General features: G+C 43.3%; 1 long non-coding RNA gene across 1 annotated transcript; it reads right to left on the bottom strand.

Moving 5' to 3' along the window:
• Positions 1-928: 928 nt before the first annotated feature.
• Positions 929-7,173, bottom strand: LOC122652737. The gene is made up of 3 exons (XR_006331641.1): positions 7,132-7,173; positions 2,671-2,672; positions 929-1,127 (listed from the first exon to the last, which is right to left on the bottom strand). It is a non-coding gene; the product is annotated as an uncharacterized LOC122652737 (long non-coding RNA).
• Positions 7,174-15,559: the final 8,386 nt, after the last annotated feature.

The raw sequence follows: 15,559 nt of genomic DNA, 5'->3' as shown, positions 1-15,559 counted from the left end.
CTAGACTCAGGGTTGGGTTGGGGTTTAAAAAACCCGGCTCAACCCAACACTGTTGCAACCTTGGTCTCTATACTCTCCACTCCCAGTCCCTAGTAAGCATTCTTCAATGAATATGAAGGATTCCTAGCCAAGTTAGCTTCTTATAGATCGACATTTGCTCTTGAATCAAGTTTTCTTCTAGCCACGGTGAAGGATGGATGGGCATCATTACTAGTGGATGGGGTGTTATTGTGGTTAAAGAAAAATAAAGGGATTTTTTGTTCCCAAAACTGTAAGTTCTTGTAAGTACCCCCTTAGAATCGTGACATGTGGCACTAGCGATCTAACGGGTGAGAATTTCCAACCTAGCTTAACCTAACCCAATCCTAACCTAACCTAACATTCTCTCTCCTCTCTCACTCCTCCCCATCCCTCGTTTCTCTTTCTTTCTTTCTTTCTTCCTTCTTTTTCTTCTCCGGTGAACACCACCGTCACACCTGCAACTCCTCTCTCACTCTCACTCCAACCACCCCACTACCTGGTTTAAATCCAATCCATTTTTGTCCTTTCCAAAATAACCTCCTGTCGATCCAAACGAAGCCGACCCAGCAACTCCCAAGCCATTTCCTTTCTCTATTAAATCAAACCAACTCAGACTCCATGAAAATTAACTAATAATTTCTTTGATGCTACTATTTTTCCGCGTCGGCCATTTAAATGAGTTTCAAGCTTCCCGAAATTTCTTATTTCTGAAGATGAAGAAGAAAGGAACAGGAGTATGAAACTGCTCAATTAGGAGAAAGTAGACGCAATGGCGATAGATGAAGAAACCACCAACCCATGCAAGTAAAGGTCCTGAGATACAAACCCAACACCTGTTTTTCCCATAGAAAATCAAAAAAAGAAAAGCACTAAAATATGAGAGGGGGTGGAAGAAGAAGTGAAGAAACAAAGGAATAGAGCAGAACTGTGTAAGAAACAAAGAAACGGAAGAGACCTGATCTTTCATTTAGTGAGATATGAATTGTTTTTCCATCTTTTAATATCATGAGATTATTATCCCCAAACAAATGAGAATACCCTTCAACGAATGACAAGATGGGTAGATTCTGATTCTTAGGAGTTGCAGAAGCCAGAACCATCACAGACTATTGGTGTAAATTGATCCTTAATTCATTGATTTGCCCCAAAGGGGATATAAATGCATGAGATACAATCCAAGCTAAACTTGGTAGACAATATTTGAGATTACAAAAATATTACAGAGAATATTGCATAACCATAATAAGTGCCGAACCGATTGGGTTTACTATATGTATCCAAGATATGTATCACATGTGATAACACATGTGATAATGGCCGAGAAAGGTAACTGAATATTGCGCTGGGTCTTTCTCTCTATACACCCCCTCAAGGTGGAGAATCAGGCAATCGAATCTTCAGCTTGTCCCTTAACGTTTCAAAACGGGAATGCGCCAAGGGCTTGGTTAATGTGTCTGCCAGCTGATCTTATGATGAAATAAACTGAACTTGAAGTTGTTTCTTAGCCACCTGATCACGAACAAAGTGAAAATCTACCTCCACGTGTTTGGTACGGGCGTGGAACACAGGATTAGCCGACAAATACGTGGCCCCAAGATTATCACACCACAGAATTGGTGGCCCAGATAGTGTGTGACCCAGTTCCATAAGCAGTGATTCAAGCCAAATCAGCTCCGCAGAAGCATCTGTGAGAGCCTTGTACTCGGCCTCAGTACATGATCTAGCCACCGTTCTTTGTTTTCGAGAAACCCATGAAATAAGATTTTGGCCCAGAAAAATTGCAAAACCACCAGTTGATTTGCGGTTAGACCCATCACCGGCCCAGTCTGCATCGGTGAAGGCCTGTTGGGAATGGGCTGGAGATCTCTCAATTAGAAGACCTATTGATTGTGTACTCTTTAAATACCGAATTATTCTCTTGGCAAGCTGCCAATTCTCCTCGGTCGGTGCATGCATGAATTGACACGCACGATTTACCGCAAATGAAACATCAGGACGGGTTAATGTAATATATTGTAGTGCACCCACAACTGACCGATACTTGGTTGGGTCGGCTAGGGGTGCACCCCTTGAGTCACTGAGTTTGAAGGTGGTAGCCATAGGAGTTTTCACGGGTTTACAATCTGTCATACCCGTTCGATTCACCAGATCCAAAATATATCTATTTTGAGACAATAAAATGCCCTTTGGATGCCGATTTACCTCTATACCAAGAAAGAAGTGGAGATCACCGAGATCCTTGATAGAGAATTCACTAGCCAGCAGGTGTAGCAAGAAAGTGATCATAACTGAGTCGCTGCCAGTAACTATGATATCATCAACATAGATTAGGATGTAGCAAACTTTGCTTCTAGATCGACGGATGAAAAGAGACGTGTCCGTTCGTGATCCAATAAAACCCAATCCAATCAAAAATTCTAAAAGCCTATAAAACCAAGCCCGGGGTGCCTGCTTCAGGCCATAGAGTGAGCGATGGAGTTTACATACATAGTCTGGGTGTGATGGATCGACAAAGCCCTGTGGTTGCACCATAAACACCTCTTCATCCAAGCTACCATGTAGAAACGCATTATGGACATCAAGCTGTCTGATCGGCCAGTTACTGGTTACTGCTATAGATAGTACACATCTGATGGTAGTTGGCTTGACAACTGGGCTAAAAGTTTCACTATAGTCCAAACCATGTTGTTGGTGGAACCCCTTTGCCACCAAACGGGCTTTATAGCGCTCTAAAGACCCATCAGCTTTCCTTTTAATGCGAAATACCCATTTATAACCAATTAGGTTCATTGCAGCAGTGCGTGGAACTAGAGACCATGTGCCATTTCTCAATAGGGCATTAAATTCATTTGTCATCGCAGCCCTCCATTCTGGAACCTTATTAGCCTGCGAGAAAGAAGAAGGCTCAGTAATAACTGCATTAGAAGTGTTGGCCTGTGGCTGGTTTTGGTGAGACCGCAGGCGCATTGGATGTAAGGAGGGTGCAGGTGGCGGGTTTGGTGGTGGGGTTTGATATAGCTCATGAATGGGTCTGGTTCGGATGGGTGGAGATGTTGGAGATGTGGTCGGACTCGGGCTTGGGCTGTGAAGACCCGAAGATGCTTGGGTTGGTGTGGGTGTGGCTGCATAATATGGAATCGGTGTGGGTGTAGGACTCAAGGATGGTGGATCCATTGGTGATGGCGGTGGGAAATGGGAATGTTGGTCCCTCATACTAGGTGGTGTAAGGGATGATGAAGCCCACAGTATGGACTGGCTTGGTGTGGATGTAATGGTAGATGGTACGGTGATACTCGAAAAGGGAAAATTGTTTTCATCAAAGCGAACATGCCGAGCAATGATGATTTTGTGAGTGGTGAGGTCAAGACATCTATAGCCCAGATGAGAAGGGCTATAACCAAGGAAAATGCATTCATTGGACCGGTAATCCATCTTATGACGATTGTATGGCCTTAAGTAGTGAAAGCATAGGCATCCAAAGACCTTGAAGAACCCATAGTCAGGGGATTTGTGAAAAACTAGTTGAAACGGGAAAATACCAAGTGAAACAGAGGATGGCATTCTATTGATTAAGAAAACAGCTGTTTCGAAGGCGAAATGCCAATATTTACGAGCCACAGACCCATGAGCAAGCAGGGTGAGGCCGATTTCAACAATGTGTCTATGCCAACGCTCAATCGAACCCTGCTGCTCATGTGTATGTGGAGCAAAAATTCTATGAATTATCCCAAGCTTGGCAAAATAGGTAGGTAGAGACCGAAATTCCCCACCCCAGTCAAATTGTAAAGCTTTTATTTTTCTCCCAAATAAACATTCAACCATGGCCTGAAATTTTGGGAAAATTTCTAAAACATCAGATTTACAGATGAGAGGGTAGAACCAAATGAATTTGGTGTTGTCATCCACGAAAATCACATCGTATCGGTGGTTGGATATAGATGGGGTGGGTGATGGTCCCCAAACATCTGTGAAAATTAGATCCAAAGGGAATGTACTTCGACTACTAGATAATGGAAAAGAAAGTCTACTGGCTTTGCCAAGTTGGCAAGCCTTACAAAGAGATTTAGAACCAGAAATATTAAAATCTAAATTATTTTGACGAAGCATAAGTTGTAAAAGTTGCTAATTTGGATGTCCAAGACGGTTATGCCACAGAATAAGAGAACCCCGAATAGCAGAATGTGCAGAAGGTGGAACAGATGGGTGAAGCTGATAAAGGCCGTCCTTACTCGGTCCGGACAGCAGAATTTCCTTGGTTACCTAATCCTTCACAAGAAAGTGAGACGGGTGAAATTCGAAGAATACATTATTATCGTGTGTAAATTTTTGAACAGATAACAATGATTTAGAAATGGATGGTACATGGAGAATATTATGTAAATGAAAGGCACGGGAAGATAATGATGGAAAAGATGAAGAACCAATATGTGATATATGTAACCCCTTACCATTACCCACATGCAATTGATCCATACCGTTGTACTCATCATATTGAGAAAGTGCACCGAGATCTGGAGTCACATGATGGGATGCACCAGTATCGGGATATCAAGGTAAGGTTGTGGATGGATGAGGAGTAGGTAAGATGGGTGGATTCGGATGTGGATAGGTGGGGTAATGGGCTGTCGGATTTGGGTAGGTATGATGGGCCGTTGGGGCTGGAGTGGCAAAAGGGTATGCAGGATTGGGTGGAAAGGCCTGTTGTGGTCGGTAGAAGCATCCGTCTATGGAATGGTTTGTATGCCTGCATATGGTACACCAAAACCTGCCATAACCAGTGGGTGAACCACGGCCACGCCCAGCATTTTGACCCCCACGTCCCCACCGACCTCCACGACCACCACGGCTAGGTGGAGGGGAGCCAGAGGAGGGAGAGGAATTAGATCGCTGGACATTATTTGCGGTCATCGTTGAGATAGGAGCAACATCCTTGGTCAAAGCAAGCTTTTTCAAAGAAGAGCCATGTAAGAACTCATGGCTTAACAACATAGCATGTAAATCATCATAACAGATAGGATCGGTTCTAGTAAGAAGTGATGAAACCATGGACTTGAATTCAGATTTTAATCAACAGTAAACATGGAGATTGAAGGCACCAGGTCGCAGAGAGTGACCAGCAGCAACCAGTTCATCGGTGTAAGTACCGTGGTCCTCGGGACGAGGGTTCCTCAGCCTTATGGCGACAAACATTGGCTTCGATGAATAACGACGTATCGTTCCGATATATCATCATGGGGATTGGGATCATGCTTTATAAAGGAATGGAGTCGACACCTAGGATTAGGGCCTAGGACCCAATGGGTGTAGCCCCATCCGGGGTTAGAGGAAAGGGCTACGTGATTCCATATGGTCTGGTCAGAGATTCAGGGTAAGTAGTCAGGTTACGAGGGTGGGAAGGTGTTAGGCACCCACCTCGCCCGGATAAACTGGTCTTTCTACTAGATGATGGTTTTTGAATATTCTCCCTTGATAATATATCTTATACTAACATGTAAGGCTAAGTTATGATACACTAATCTTGACAAAGGAAGAGAAAATCATTTATTATGTACACTAAACAAGTTGCTTTAGTTGTCTACATTATGCCAAAAATAATGAAAGGGAAAGAGACAGATACCTGTCTAGAAATGCAAGAAATAAATGAAAGCGCACCGAGGGCGAAATATGTGATGTCCCACGGCTCAGGTGGAGACGGACGATCGGCTTGTCTCTCTCTTGTCGGACAGAATGAGGCTATACGAGATGAGTTTTGTCACTCAGACTTCGGGCAGAGTAACGACTATATAAGAGATTCTCGTTATCTGTATACAGACAGAATAACGGCTGTGAAGGGGGTTTTTTCGTTATCCGTACACTGACGGGATAACAATACCCAAGAGCAGAATCGCTCTATGCTTGGATGGGTAATCGAAGGATCTACCCAAGTCGAAGAACTCCACTCACTCACATGCTCAAGAGGGAAAGACGGAGGAAAAAAGGGTGAAAAGGGGGGCAAAACGAGCCCTGGGGGGTCTCCTTACCCGAGAAAAGCTTGAGAAATGAGGGGGGAAGACCCTCCTATTTATAGGGAGGGGTCCCCTCTCTCTCCTAGCTAGATAAGTCCTCCACGGCACCGTGGGGGACTTTTCCACAACGCCGTGGGTGACATCAGCAGGCTGATGTCACACCCCCTCATGGCGCCGTGGAAATCCAGTACACATCCCCATAGTGTCGTGGGAATGCGCCCACGGTGCCGTGGGAAGAGTCCACGCGCCGTGGGAGCGCAGTGCCATTTTTCCTTATTTTTTGGGTTTTTGGCTCCCTTCTGACTCTTCAGGAAATTTCCTGTCGGGGGGCTCCGCCTCCTACACCCCCCGCAGGGGGGCTGCCTGCCCCCCTCGACCCCCATGGCCCGCTAACCGGCTAGCGGGACCGTCGTGGTGGGGGAGGGTGAGCAGTACCTCCTTCAGTATTTGATAAAAGGGTCTTATAAGTCATTTTAGGGATGTTAGGATGATTTGGTTTATATGTAGGGACAAGAGTCCTTCTTGAGAGAGATACCGATGTCTGTTCATGTCCTGTTGTCATCATCGCCGGGGGGTGACAAAATTCAGTGTCTACAATCGGCAATGGACTTGGCTCTCTGTAAGAAAAGTGACACTGCTTCATCTGGTTTTTGCTCTAAATCCATGAGAGCCATGTTTAGGGCCATTAATATGCTCTCAGAGGGAGAGGAGAATGCAGTCTGCAATGTATCCCAGATGTCCTTGTTGGAGGAGCCAGTGCTGCCGGCCATTGGGAAAATGAAGAAGAAGATAGAAAGAAAAAAAAAAAAAAAAGGACTAGAGATTGCTCGTTGGAGCTTGTAGTTCTCTTGATACCATATTAGTATAAATTGATCCTTAATTCATTGATTTGCCCCAAAGGGGATATAAATACATGAGATACAATCCAAGCTAAACTTGGTAGACAATATTAGAAATTACAGAGAATATTGCATAACCATAATAAGTGCCCAACCGATTGGGTTTACTATATGTATCCAAGATATGTATCACATGTGATAACACATGTGATAATGGCCGAGAAAGGTAGCTGAATATTGCGCTGGGTCTTTCTCTCTATACAGACAAAATCATAAAAAATCCCAAACAAAAACCCATCATTTTTTTTTCTTTCTTCCTCACAATGCTATCTTTCTACTCTCTGTTTTCCTATATTATTAATCTCTTCCAGTTTCGTCTTTTTTCTTTTATTCTTCAGAAGGAGATTGACCTCTACAGTAATGGCAATCAGCCCAAAAAAGGGAGTGACACCGTGAGAGAGAGAGAGAGAGAGAGAAAAGGTGGGAAGTGACAAATTGTCCTTATGTTCTATAGTGGTGCTAGCAATTTGAGTGTCCACGTTCGTCTTTCACCCCAAATCCCTCTGGAATTCGATAGTTTCTCGCCTGAAAACGCACTCGAAAGAGCAACACAAAACTGGTCTTCTTCCTCTTCTTCTTCTTCTTCTTCTTCTTCGATCATGTACGTAGTAAAGGAAGAAATCCCACATTCTAAACTGAAGACCCATTTGCCCCTTTGGCCGGAATTGGAGTCTTCGGTCCCAGAGAGTTGGTGGGAGTAGGAGGTTATTTTGGAAAGGACAAAAATGGAGTGGAATTAAACCAGGGGAGTGCGACGGTTGGAGTGAGAGTGACAGTGGGAGAGGAGTTGCAGGTGTGACGGTGGTGTTTGCCAAAGAATAAAAAGAAGAAAGAAGAAAGAAAGAGAAACGACGGATGGGGATAGGGGTGCAAGTTTGGTCTTGTTGGCCTGAACCCGCCTTGGTTCGCCCTAAGCCCGAACAGGGTCAGGGTTGAGATATTTGACCCTGAGGGCGGGTTAGGGCTGGAAATTGATACTAGAATAATTGAATGTATTCGGTTCCAAAATTCGATTCTTACACTGTTCGGTTCCAATTCTTATACTCGATTTATACCATAAAAATAGTATAATATATTATACTATAATTTTATACTATGATATAATAGCACTATAAAATCTAATACTAATATTAGAATATATCAGTAATATATTGTATCATTAATATACTATAATATATTAATATTATACTGTATTAATAAACTTTAATATATTGGTTCTCAAATTCGATTCAATTTTGGTTCTAACAGTCAGTTCCTAAGCTGGATCCGAAAAGTAACCAAGTCCTGCCTCTATTCTATTCCCCAGCATTCTCACATCTAACAACTAACTAACCGCGCGACTTGAATAGTTTTCTCATATTTTTCCTCTTCGTATGGCTCCAAAGCTCAAGCAATGGTTGACTGCACTTTCAGCTAGCATCACCTGGCACATATGGTTAGCTTTCAACGACAGAAGTAGATCTTTTGCCATGGATTTCTGTCGGCCCAGAAATGATCATCATTTATCAAGACAAAAAAACCTTTTAGTTTCTTGGTCTCCTCCCCCAGAACATGTAATCAAAGTGAATATGAAAGGTTCAGCCCTTGGATCTCCAGGCCATGCTGGAATTGGAGGTGTCTTCAGGGATAGCAGAGGAGTTAGTACAATGTTGATTGAGAGCAGTAACGGCTCCTGATTCTTACAAATATAATTGATCACACTAGTAAAGAGATTTAAAAGAGACACGTCTGGAATAGTCTGAAACAAATACGTACAAATTTACATGGACCCCAAATCCATAGTTGCACAATAAAGAATATCAAGCACGTATGCTGGCCTGGGCCCAGCCCATCTGGCTCAGAAGTTATTGACCTGGACTTGGGCCAGATAATCTAGATGTGATGGACCTGTCTATGAATTTCGAATTTGTAACTCCTACCCTTGTGTATTAAGGGCAGAAGATGTATTTTGTATCTAATGGCCCTAGCTAATAGACTAATAGGAGAGGGTTCTTTGAGCAGGTGGTATAGGGAGTGCACCAATTAGGAGTGATTAAATGATTTCATACATAAAAGAGAGAGAGAGAGAGAGAGATTGCTTGTGTACCCTCCACTGTCCGCTTAGTAAACCTTTCCTCTGGACTCATATTAGTGAAGGGTTTTTGCTAACATCAAAAAAATTGTGAAGCAGGTTGCTTACAAGATTCACAGGAATTGGAAACCTTGTTAAATATAGGGATGGAAAATAAAAATTAATATTCTAATGGGTGATTGGACTGTAATGCTCATGAGGTCGCAAAATCTTTGTGATTAGCTTTTTGGATAAATAATTGATTAAGTTTTGGTAAAATAAGATTTTTCTACTCAACTAGAGAATATACCTAAGACGAACACCATGTTGTGCCACATGAAGGGTGGCATGGAACATAGAATCAGATAATAAAGTCCATAAACAGTCCAGTTCGCGATGTCCACCATTTTGAGTTCCTTAATTTATTTTCACTCGTTTTGAGAGAGAGAGAGAGAGAGAGAGAGAGAGAGAGAGAGAGAGACTTACTTGACGGCGATTGCCGAATTCTCCGGCGAAGGCATGACTCGGCTAAATCTTCTCCGAGTTGGTTTTTTTGTTTTTTTCCCTCTCTCTTTGAAATATGAAGAGGAAAAGAACCCGTGGGGAATGTAATATGATTTTTTCAATTATTAATCACATCAACTTTTTGTAAGAAAAACAATGGATTTGTGTAAAGTACTTTGTATTTTATTTTGTTTGGATTGGAGGGAAAGGACAGATTTTTTTAATAATATTATCGGATATGTAAATAAACTGTATATAATACATGTGTTAATTAAATAAGCTTATACCATGGACTAGGAGAATATTCCATTTACACATCATCAATGGATTTAAGAATACATTTCTATGTTTTTAATTAGAAACAAATTAACTCGATCTCCAGCCAATCCATTGTCATAATAAATTATGAAGAAAGTTTATCGCCTGCAAGGATGAAGAGATCTTTCTTCATCCACCATAATGTGATCTCATGATTGGACTCTCATCTTCATTATACATCGTTTAAAGTACTCTTCCCTATTTCAATCCAATGCTTAAATGATGTTGTAGATTTCGAGGTTCTCTCTTCATTGGGATCAGGCTCCTCTCTTTGGGAATCCAGTGCCCAGCGAGTGCCCAGTGAGTCATCCAATGGCTAGGCTGATGGGCGTGCACAGGGATGTGTACCTGAGTGGGGCCTGGCGTGCACCCAACAGCCTAGCCGTTGGATGCCTCACTGGGCACTCGATGGGTGCTGGGCTCATAGGAGAGGAGCCTAATCCCTTCATTGCGGGGGTGAAGAAGAGAACCTAAGTCCGTATAATATTCCAAAGGGAAAAAGAATCTTGAAAGGCAATGTGGCCCCTGCGTTAGACACAGTGGGGCGAAAAATGACAGCTCCACCCCCAGAAAAGTTGAAAATCCCTCCCTTGTTGATGCTTCCGCACATGTTTCCATTGCCCCTCCCTATGCTGGCATAGAGGCCAGATTGCCTTTCAGGGAACCCTGAAGAATGATCTAATTATGTTAAGGGAAAAACAACTCTGTCCGGGAGTGCGGCCAACGCCAGCACTCCCATGCATGAGTCTATCTCTCTCCTCCTCATATGAAAAGGCACTTCTGCCCCCATGTTTTGAGGAGGAAAGAGATAGACCTATGATAGCACTTTTGAACAGAAAACTACCTCCCTTATGTTAAGCTAAAAAGCTAACCTGTTGGACCTTCTCCCAACCCCCAACAAAAAAATATTGTAATCAAGGTAACCAAAGAGGGAATGTAATAATGTTTCATAACATTCCAAAGAAAGGTTATTACCACAAAAAGAAAAGAAAAGAAAAAAAACCAAAGAATGTTAAATTTATAAACATTTGTAGAGATCCAGTTTCCTGCATATGCAAATTAAATTAGTAGTTGCTTAGTTATTTCCATAGCTTGTACTTTCTGATTGTCATTGAATAAAGAACATAAAAGTTGTGAGCCCAGAAACATCTCATGACAGAGATTTCTCCATTTTTGTTGTTTAATAGATTTTGTTTCTAGACGGTTTGATATAAATGTTCATGCATGATTACTTACAAGAATAAAAAGATTAATTAATCATCCTCATTATATGTTTTAAGTCATCAAATGGCAACGTTCGGAAACAAACATGTGACCTCATTGAGACACGGAATTCTGGATCAAACTAGCAAGCAATCCAAGTTTCAAAGATGACTCTAAGGCATGAAAATGCTCAAATTCAAACAATTTCACACAATGATAATAAACAACAGCATGGATCATTCTTCATTCTTCATTCTTCTTCTTGCCAGCCATGTATACGCGTTCTCCATACTTGTATACCTTCCACCCTCACTGTTCAGGCTTGGTGAGTAAAATCCCAGCTGGCTGATCACCACCCCCTGGTTAATTGGAAGTTTATAATCCAAATTGAATGAACCAGTTCATCAACCAATACAAAGAGAGAGAGAGAGAGAGAGAGAGAGAGACGAATTCTAACCATGGTTTTAAAATGGTATTGAATCGGGCATATCGATCAATATTGATACCTGATTGTTCCTGTGTCGGTTAAAAAATTCTTATTAAGGGTAAATTTATCTAGAATCCAATTTTTTTTATTGAAATTGAGGGCAAATCATCTAATTCGATTTGAAATGACCAAACCCAATCCATATCGGTATCGACCGAGACCGATACAAATTCGCATACCGTTTTTTAGAACTATTGTTCAAACTTATCAAACCCTCATGTTTAATCAATGACCAATATATAGTTCTCGGGAAAAAGAACTCTGTCTGGTAGTGTGGCCTATGCCAATACTCCTATGAGTCTATCTTTCTCCTCCCCAAATGAAAAGACACTGTTGTCCCCTTGTTTTGAGGAGGAAAGAGATAGACACATGGGAGTGTGGCCTATAGAAAACTACTTCCCATAGTTCTCGTGTTGGCACTTGGCAACTAGAAGGTGATTCCACTAAGAATCTATTTAGGTCAATTGGATGGGTTCAACTGCGTGCCTATTGGCCCTTCTCACTTCATTTGGACTAATCTAAATTAAGGTTTTCAATTTAAAACAACCAGAAACAAAATAGGCTGTTTAAAACCGAACTGAATCAAATCGATTTTTTGGTTTGATTTGATTCTAGGCTAAAGCTATCAGTTTGTATCGAATTGTATCAATTAAATTAAGTGTAATACTTATAAATTGAACCCAAATCAAACCTAAACTATATTAAAGCCTAAAAGGCTAAAACACAAGTTTTAAGATTTCAGTTTTCACTTCGCCTCTTCTGACTCGGTCTTCGACTATCAACTCTCCTCACTTTGCTTCTACAGTTTTGAACTTCTGGTCATTTCTTCTTCCATTCCTTGCTTCTTTTCAAAGTTCGTATGAGACATTCCCAAGTCTAGTAGGAACTAAACAAAAAAAAATTGAACAAAATCAAGTAACCAAGATCATATACAGATCGAATGAAACCAAATACAGAAAGTTGAACATGAACAAAAAAAATCCGATTTGAGATTATGAAAATTATTCGATTCTGATTCAGTTTCAATTTATACATATTATATCTTCAATCGAATCGAAACCAAACTAATTAACACACTTAATGCGTATGTATCCATAGTCATATAGCTTCCCTTATAGGCTGCATTAAAGCCCTTCTATTTTGGGGTTACCGTCTGTTGCATCAGAAATCCTACTAGAGCGAGTTCTTCCTGCAAGACAGAGATTAGCAGAGAGTACCGGGCGTCGCCAGTGATCTCACTCCGATGGTTAAGTTAGATCTCTGAGCAATAGTCCATTCAATGAGTGTTCAGATGGGTTAGGTGTGTGTTACCTACCGTATTTATGCTGGTTGAGAGTTTGAGTTATGCTTGAATTGGAAAGCTGGAATTCCTGAATGGAGTGAGACCGTTGGAGAGTGTAATTTGGAGATAACGTTTATCCGTTGCTTCCCACGCGTCTGATTAGGCGTGATGTGGGCGAAAGTCTCAGACCCTGTTGGTCCATGATAGGCTCATGGTGCCCTATGTAAGCCGTAGGGGTTATTCTCTTCTTTCTTAGTGTTATTCCAAGATGACGAGTTACGCGCCCCCAGAGCAAGGCGGGGTGCGTGTTCACAATTCGACGAGCTCGAGGCCCTGGCTTGGCTTGATGACCACAATAGCTCGTTCTTATAGAGCCCGTTTCCATATCCCAACACGAGCCCCCCACTCCCCTGAACGTCCAGGTTTATTTTGCTTTATGAAAATTACCCTGGCGCACATGTTTCGATAATTAGGCAGCTAAGTGTGATTTGTCGCTCCAGCGGCTTTTTGACACATGTCTGAAACCCTAGAGGTGTCTCGATTCGAGGCGATGCTCGACGTTCCTTCTTTGTATTGACACGTGGCCATAGGCATTATGATCTTTGGGCTAGACCTACCATCGGTTGATCCTCTTCACGCTAAGCCCCCCCATTGTGTTTCAGCCATGTGGATTGAGCTTTAATTACCTCGAGCCATCCCAAACGTTGGCTACCTTCAGCCATTCGAGGGGTCGCGTCCCTGGGCCATTGGATTGGGAAGCATTTCTTCTTCTTTATAAACTGGAACTTCACTTTTTTACAGCAATCTTTTACTGTCTTTCGTTCATTTGGGGATTTTTACTCTTGGTGCTTCCTGTTGTCGCCGCTGCGTTTATTCTGACGATCATCGCGTCCAAGGATCCTCGTACTCTTCTGGTGGAGTTCCTCCTTCACGAACACTCGTCAGGTGCTTCGATCTTATTGCATCCTCTGCTCTCGATCTCTACCGCCCTTTATTAGTAAGTTACTCTTTAGTCATGTCTTCTCCTTCATCGGAGTCTGCCAGGGGTTCTGGCAATGCTGCCGAATCGAGTGGGGGTTCTGACCCGAAGTGAGTTTCGAGGGGACCCAAGAGGGGTGATCTATACTCTTTGGGTCCAAGAGGTTTGCTGCCTGGGCCCAACGTCTGACCCGGGGCTCCGCCGCTCGGTCCAACGATGGGCCAGTGTCGGATGAGACTTTCGCAAAGCGTACTGTCGACGACGACGGTGCCTCTGGCGTTGATGAAGAGGAGGAGGTCCTAGTGAGACCTACCAGTGTGGTAGCCTTTAAGAGTACCATGACTGCGGAGTCCCTAGCTGCTCTTTGCACCCAGTACAACTTTCCCCCATGGGTGGAGACATGGGTTTCTACAAGAGCAGAGGGCGAACACCCCACGGCCGAATACTGTATGCTTGTACAAGGTTGCCTTTCAATGCAGCTTACACTTCCCCGTCCATCGCTTTATTCTGGAAGTGTTAGACCGCTTTCAGATTTCTCCAGGCCGGTTAGTGGTGAATGCCTGGAAGCACCTCCTTGGCTTCTACCTGTACTTTGCCCAGCTTGGCCGTGAGGCCTCCTGGGCACTTTTTCTTTACTACTACCACCTGAAGCAGACCGGCGGTGAGTGGTTCTACCTGGCCCTACGTAGTACAATGAGGTCATATAGACCTAAGGCTTTTGTTTCCTATATGCCCGAATCAGCGAAGAAGTGGAAGGATCGTTTTTTCTTTGCACGTATCGAGGGCAATCCCTTTAGAGCGGAGTGGAGACTTGTACGACTTCGATCAGTGAACCAGCTCCCCATGCTGAGCTCATACGATCAGCGGTCTCTAGAGATTGCGGTATAGGGCACGGCCTTCGACGTGTGCGGTCTGGCAAACGAGGGTCTGCTGGTTGAACATGGACTGAGCTCAGCGCGGGGTGAGTCCCTACCCCAAAGAACTTGTTTCCTTAACAGCCACGAGTTGTTTCTAACTTGAATTTATCTTTCTTTCAATGGACTATGAGCCTGATGCCAACGAGCTTCGTGGAGACGTTGTATCGGCCAGACATAAAGCCTTGGAGAGGCAATCTAGGCATTCATCTCGCCCTTCGCTCCCTGGCATTTCAATAGGAGGTTCGCCGTCCTCCAATAATTTTCAGAAGAAGCAGGAAGCCTCCCCCAAGGGGATGGAGCGGGTAGAGAAGTCTAGTAAGGCTCTTCCGCCTAAGGTCCCTGAGAAGAGGACGCGCGAAGATGTGGCGAGCTCTGACCCTTCCTCGAAAAGAGTTACGCGAAGTGTTGGATCTCTGGAGGAGACTGTCCAGGTCTCAAGAGCCTCAAGGATAGCTCCCCAAGACCTCACCAAGGGAAAATCTGGCAACGGTGAGACGGGTGTTCAGCCTCCTCCCAAGGGGAAGAAGTGCCTCCAATTTTAGTGGGAGGTTTATGAGGGCGATTCCTCCCTTCATTCTCCTCGTGTTACTGGGGAATTGATGGATCACGGGCCTCCAGGGGACGTCGATGATTTTTATGCTCTGTCGGATGACGAACTCCTTAATTCTTTTGTGCTGGATTTCGCCAGGGTAAGCCTCAGGCCAAGATGATTCCTTCATTAGTTTGCTCAAGGCACTTCTGATATCGTTCTGTTCTCTATAGGTTACTCGGGGAGCAAGCGAGTTACGGTGGCATGTAGCAAGCCTGTCTGCCTCTTATGAGGAGGAGAAAAAGATGAGAGTGGCCGCAGAAGAGCAGACGATAGTCGTTGGGACCACCATTTCTACCATGACT

This window comes from Telopea speciosissima, chromosome 2 (assembly GCF_018873765.1).
Source record: "Telopea speciosissima isolate NSW1024214 ecotype Mountain lineage chromosome 2, Tspe_v1, whole genome shotgun sequence".
Classification (NCBI taxonomy): Eukaryota; Viridiplantae; Streptophyta; class Magnoliopsida; order Proteales; family Proteaceae; genus Telopea; species Telopea speciosissima.
The sequence above is the reverse complement of the archived record's forward strand: the minus strand, read 5'-3'. Positions and strand labels throughout refer to the sequence as shown.